This window comes from Oryx dammah, unplaced genomic scaffold (assembly GCF_014754425.2).
Source record: "Oryx dammah isolate SB20612 unplaced genomic scaffold, SCBI_Odam_1.1 HiC_scaffold_23, whole genome shotgun sequence".
NCBI lineage: Eukaryota > Metazoa > Chordata > Mammalia > Artiodactyla > Bovidae > Oryx > Oryx dammah.
This window is the reverse complement of record NW_024070207.1, coordinates 24,397,576-24,404,120: the sequence shown is the minus strand read 5'-3', so window position 1 is coordinate 24,404,120 and position 6,545 is coordinate 24,397,576.

Genomic DNA, 6,545 nt, shown 5'->3' with positions numbered 1-6,545 from the left:
CATGGACTGCAGCACACCAGGCCTCCCTGTCCATCACCAACTCCCAGAGCTTACTCAAACTCATGTCCATTGAGTCAGTGATGCCATCCAACCATCTCATCCTCTGTCATCCCTTTCTTCTCCCACCTTCAATCCCAGCATCAGGGTCTTTTCTAGTGAGTCAGTTCTTCACATCAGGTGGCCAAAGTATTGGAGTTTTAGTTTTAGCATCAGTCCTTCCAATGAATATTCAGGACTGATTTCCTTTAGGATAGACTAGTTGGATCTCCTTGCAGTCCAAGGGACTCTCAAGAGTCTTTTCCAACACCACAGTTCAAAAGCATCAATTCTTCGGTGCTCAGCTTTATTGTCCAACTCTCACATTCATACATGACTACTGGAAAAACCATAGCTTTGACTAGATGGACCTTTATTGGCAGAGTAATGTCCCTGCTTTTGAATATGTTAAGTTGGTCATAGCTGTTCTTCCAAGGAGCAAGTGTCTTTTAATTTCATGGCTGCAGTCACCACCTGCAGTGATTTTCAGTTCAGTTCAGTTGCTCAGTCGTGTCCAACTCTTTGTGACCCCATGAATTGCAGCACGCCAGGCCTCCCTGTCCATCACCAACTCCTGGAGTTCACTCAAACTCACATCCATCGAGTCCGTGATGCCATCCAGCCATCTCACCCTCGGTCGTCCCCTTCTCCTCCTGCCCCCAATCCCTCCCAACATCAGAGTCTTTTCCAATGAGTCAACTCTTCACATGAGGTGGCCAAAGTATTGGAGTTTCAGCTTTAGCATCATTCCTTCCAAAGAACACCCAGGACTGATCTCCTTGCAGTCCATGGAACTCTCAAGAGTCTTCTCCAACACCACAGTTCAAAAGCATCAATTCTTCAGCACTCAGCTTTCTTCACAGTCCAACTCTCACATCCATACATGACTATTGGAAAAACCATAGCCTTGACTAGATGGACCTTTGTTTGCAAAATAATGTCTCTGCTTTTTAATATGCTATCTAGGTTGGTCATAACTTTCCTTCCAAGGAGTAAGCGTCTTTTAATTTCATGGCTGCAATCACCATCTGCAGTGATTTTGGAGCCCCCCAAAATAAAGTCTTACACTGTTTCCACTGTTTCCCCATCTATTTCCCATGAAGTGATGGGACCAGATGCCATGATCTTAGTTTTCTTAAGCAGTGATTTTGGAGCCCCCCAAAATAGAGTCTCTTACTGTTTCTATTGTTTCCCCATCTATTTGTCATGAAGTGATGGGACCAGATGCCATGATGTTAGTTTTCTGAATGTTGAATTTTAAGCCAAGTTTTTCACTCTTCTCTTTCACTTTCATCAAGAAGCTATTTAGTTCTTTGCTTTCTGCCATAACAGTAACATCATCTGCATATCTGAGGTTATTGCTATTTCTCTCTTGATTCCAGCTTGTGCTTCATCCAGCCCGGCATATTGCATGATGTCCTCTGCATATAAGTTAAATAAGCAGGGTGACAATATGCAGCTTTGATATACTCCTTTCCCAATTTGGAACCAGTCTGTTGTTCCATGTCCAGTTCTAACTTTTGCTTCTTGGCCTGCATACATATTTCTCAGGAGGCAGGTCAGGTGGTCTGGTATTCCCATCTCTTGAAGAATTTTCCACAGTTTGTTGTGATCCACACAGTCAAAGGCTTTGGTGTAGTCAATAAAGCAGAAGTAGAGTTTTTTCTGGAACTCTTGCTTTTTCGATGATCCAACGGGTGTTGGTAATTTAATGCATAGCACGCTATAGCCCATTTGTTGAATGAATGAATGAAAAGATGAAGGTCCAGTTCTGTTACTGAAAAGGAGACTGACAAAAGGAAACATTCAACAATTAAGTGGAGCCCCTGAATGCTAAATGTGGGATATTCTTCAACAGTATCAAAAATCAGAGCCAGCCAGTGACTCAGTCAAAACCAAGAATTCAATGGGTCCCACAAGGAGTTGCGGTCCAGGCTAGCATTTTGGTCAGTAGCTACAAGACAGCAAAGGCAGCATGAAAGATCTCAATTTAGTGCTGTGATGCCAGACTGGAAGCAGTCTGTGGTCAAGGTCAAGCCCTTCAGGAAAGAATGATACTACAGAACATCTGCCCCCAGGTTTCTTCCCTGGTGATAGAGAAATAGATCTGGTGGAAAAGAATTTGAGGGGGGAATTCCCCGGCGGTCCAAAGCTGAAACTCCAGTACTTTGGCCACCTCATGCGAAGAGTTGACTCATTGGAAAAGACTCTGATGCTGGGAGGGATTGGGGGCAGGAGGAGAAGGGAACGACCGAAGATGAGATGGCTGGATGGCATCACGGACTCAATGGATGTGAGTCTGAGTGAACTCCTGGAGATGGTGATGAACAGGGAGGCCGGGCGTGCTGCGATTCATGGGGTCGCAAAGAGTTGGACACGACTGAGCGACTGAACTAACAAACCAGTGGTTAGGACTTGAGGCTTTCGCCGCTGAGGACCTGGGTTCAGTCCCCGCTGGGGGAACTAAAATCCCTCAAGCCACGTGGCACAGCCAAAAAAAATAATAAATCAAGGAAGAACTGTAAAAGAGTTTTGAGAGGCGAGGTCTTTCTTGCTGGCTCAAAATACGTCCCCTCTCACTAAGTGGTTTCCACAAAGCTGCTGTTACAGTTTCTTCATACAGCCCCCAGAGGGCAGCAGTGCGTTAGTCTTCAGCTGGAAGGTCCTGCTTAGCGCTCTGTCTCTCCGGCTGTCCCATGACTGCCCCACAGTAAGCTTCGGTTTGGAGTTTCTTCACCCTGTGCCCAGAAGGCTTGCAATGTGTCTTCTCCTGGGAGTGCCCCCCATCGGTCTTCCTGGTGTTATGCTTCTGAGACCCCGACTCTTGAAGTCACTCTCCTCTCACTGTCACCCCTGAGTGCCCTCCACCCTGATAGAAATCATGACCCAATGGTTCCCTCCAACAATCCATGTCAACATGTCCAAAACAGAATTCCTATTTCTCGTCTGCCCCATCCCCCACCCTCACTCAAGCCTGCACATCTATCATCTTTTGTTTGTTTGTTTTGGCCATGCCACACTGCATGTGGGGATCTCAGTCCCCCCAACCTGGGATGGCACTCACATTCCTGGTTTGAAGTGTGGCATTTTAACCGCTGGACCACCCAGGATGTCCCATCTCTCTGTCATCTTGGACACCTTCCATCCATTCTTGGTGAGTCCACCTCTAAAATATTTCAGATTTGCACCCTCTTCTCCAATTTCTCTGCCACAGGAGATCCTCGCACCTCTTGCCTGAGCTCCTATCTCATCTGTTTGTCTCCATCATCTCGTCTCCACAGTCCATCGTGGCACCATGATCTCTGCCTTCACTCCAACTACTCCAAGGATAAGAGCGTTCCTTTTGATAATCTCCAAATTCTACTCACACTTCAAATTGCAGATCAACCAGTACTTTCTTTAGGAAATTTTTCTGGCTCTCCTCCCAGCCACATAACCCATATCACTCTTTACCCTGCCTGTCTATAGCACTTTATTTGGACCTCTTTTTCTAGCTCTAATTTTTAGCATTCTGCCTTGCATAATATTTATTATTTATATAGATGAATATTTCCTTCTATCCCTTAGCCCAGGAGGGCAACTGTGTGGCACAAATTCTTCATTTCATCCCCCAGAAGCACCCAATAAGAGACATCATTATTAGATCCTAGCTGTAATCCTACTGGGTCCAAATTCTATCTCAAAATCCTTCTCGAAACAATACTCTAGGCAGAACTGGTCCACAAGATGAAACAAATTTCCATTCCTGCCCCAGACTATGAAAAACATTAAGACAGAAAACATATGCTATTCTTCTTTGAATAATAGCATCTTGAATACAATCTATACTTATTTAAAGACTTCTTGAATGAATGAATTTTTAAAAAGTGGAATGCAGCAGACCCTGGCAGCAGGAATGCTGTTCCCAGACTCCATGGTTCAATTTAATCTGCTTTTTTTTTTCACTCCAATATATCTGCTTTATCCTGCTGGTATATCCTAAATTATTGCCAAATTCAGACTGAAATTGAAGAAAGTGGAGAAAACCACTAGACCATTCAGGGATGACCTAAATAAAATCCCTTATGACTATACAGTGGAAGTAAGAAATGGATTTAAGGGCCTAGATCTGATAGATAGAGTGCCTGATGAACTATGGACTGAGGTTCATGACATCGTACAGGAGACAAGGATCAAGACCATCCCCAAGAAAAAGAAATGCAAAAAAGCAAAATGGCTGTCTGAGGAGGCCTTACACATAGCTGTGAAAAGAAGGGAAGTGAAAAGCAATGGAGAGAAGGAAAAATATACCCATTTGAATGCAGAGTTCCAAAGAACAGCAAGGAGAGATAAGAAAGCCTTCCTCAGCGATCAATGCAAAGAAATAGAGGGAAACAACAGAATGAGAAAGACTAGAGATCTCTTCAAGAAAATTAGAGATACCAAGGGAACATTTTATGCAAAGATGGGCTCAATAAAGGACAGAAATGGTAGGGACCCAACAGAAGCAGAAGATATTAAGAAGAGGTGGCAAGAATACACAGAAGAACTGTACAAAAAAGATCTTCATGACCCAGATAATCACGATGGTGTGATCACTCACCTAGAGCCAGACATCCTGGAATGTGAAGTCAAGTGGGCCTTAGAAAGCATCACTATGAACAAAGCTAGTGGAGGTGATGGAATTCCAGTTGAGCTATTTCAAATCCTGAAAGATGATGCTGTGAAAGGGCTGCACTCAATATGCCAGCAAGTTTGGAAAACTCAGCAGTGGCCACAGGACTGGAAAAGGTCAGTTTTCATTCCAATCCCTAAGAAAGGCAATGCCAAAGAATGCTCAAACTACCGCACAATTGCACTCATCTCACATGCTAGCAAAGCAATGCTCAAAATTCTCCAAGCCAGGCTTCAGCAATACGTGAACCATGAACTCCCTGATGTTCAAGCTGGTTTTCGAAAAGGCAGAGGAACCAGAGATCAAATTGCCAACATCCTCTGGATCATGGAAAAAGCAAGAGAGTTCCAGAAAAACGTCTATTTCTGCTTTATTGACTATGCCAAAGCCTTTGACTGTGTGCATCACAATAAACTGTGGAAAATTCTGAAAGAGATGGGAATACCAGACCACCTGACCTGCCTCTTGAGAAATCTGTATGCAGGTCAGGAAGCAACAGTTAGAACTGGACATGGAACAACAGACTGGTTCCAAATAGGAAAAGGAGTACATCAAGGCTGTATATTGTCACCCTGCTTATTTAACTTATATGCAGAGTACATCATGAGAAACGCTGGACTGGAAGAAGCACAAGCTGGAGTCAAGATTGCCGGGAGAAATATCAATAACCTCAGATATGCAGATGACACAACCCTTATGGCAGAAAGTGAAGAGGAACTAAAAAGCCTCTTGATGAAAGTGAAAGAGGAGAGTGAAAAAGTTGGCTTCAATCTCAACATTCAGAAAATGAGGATCATGGCATCTGGTCCCATCACTTCATGGGAAATAGATGGGGAAACAGCGGAAACAGTGGCTGACTTTATTTTTTGGGGCTCCAAAATCACTGCGGATGGTGACTGCAGCCATGAAATTAAAAGACGCTTACTCCTTGAAAATAAAGTTATGAACAATCTCAACAGCATATTAAAAAACAGAGACGTTACTTTGCCAACGAAGGTCCATCTAGTCAAGGCTATGGTTTTTCCAGTGGTCATGTATGAATGTGAGAGTTGGACTGTGAAGAAAGCTGAGCACAGAAGAATTGATGCTTTTGAACTGTGGTGTTGGAGAAGACTCTTGAGAGTCCCTTGGACTGCAAGGAGATCCAACCAGTCCATCCTAAAGGAGATCAGTCCTGGGTGTTCATTGGTAGGACTGATGTTGAAGCTGAAACTCCAATACTTTGGCCACCTCATGCTAAGTGCTGACTCATTGGAAAAGACCCTGATGCTGGGAAAGATCGAGAGCAGGAGGAGAAGGGGAACAACAGAGGATGAGATGGCTGGATGGCATCACCGACTCAATGGACATGGGCTTGGGTGGACTCCAGGAGTTGGTGATGGACAGGGAGGCCTGGCATGCTGCGATTCATGGGGTCACAAAGAGTCAGACATGACTGAGTGACTGAACTGATCCTGCCGGTAACAGACATGGTGTATATCAATATTTCCCAATGGTATTCAAGGCAGAAACTTACTGAAAGCTGCATGACTAAGTGTACACTCAGCAGGTTTAAGGAGCACGTATTTAACCATGCGTAACTTTTCTGAGCTTAATATTCAGACTCATAAACCTGTTTTTCTACCTTGCTTTCAGATTTTCAGTGAATTTTAAAATATCATAAAGAGGTTGCACTATTTTGGTCTTAATCCATGCTGAAGTGCTCTTTCAGTATCACATTTCCAACATGCTGATATTGGTCATTATCCTGAGGGAAAAAAATGATGCAACGCATGTATGCTTTGTACTGCCATTTGCAAGACCGTTCCCTAATTATATTAAAAGTTGGCATTTGGGTGAGTGTGTGTGTGCATGC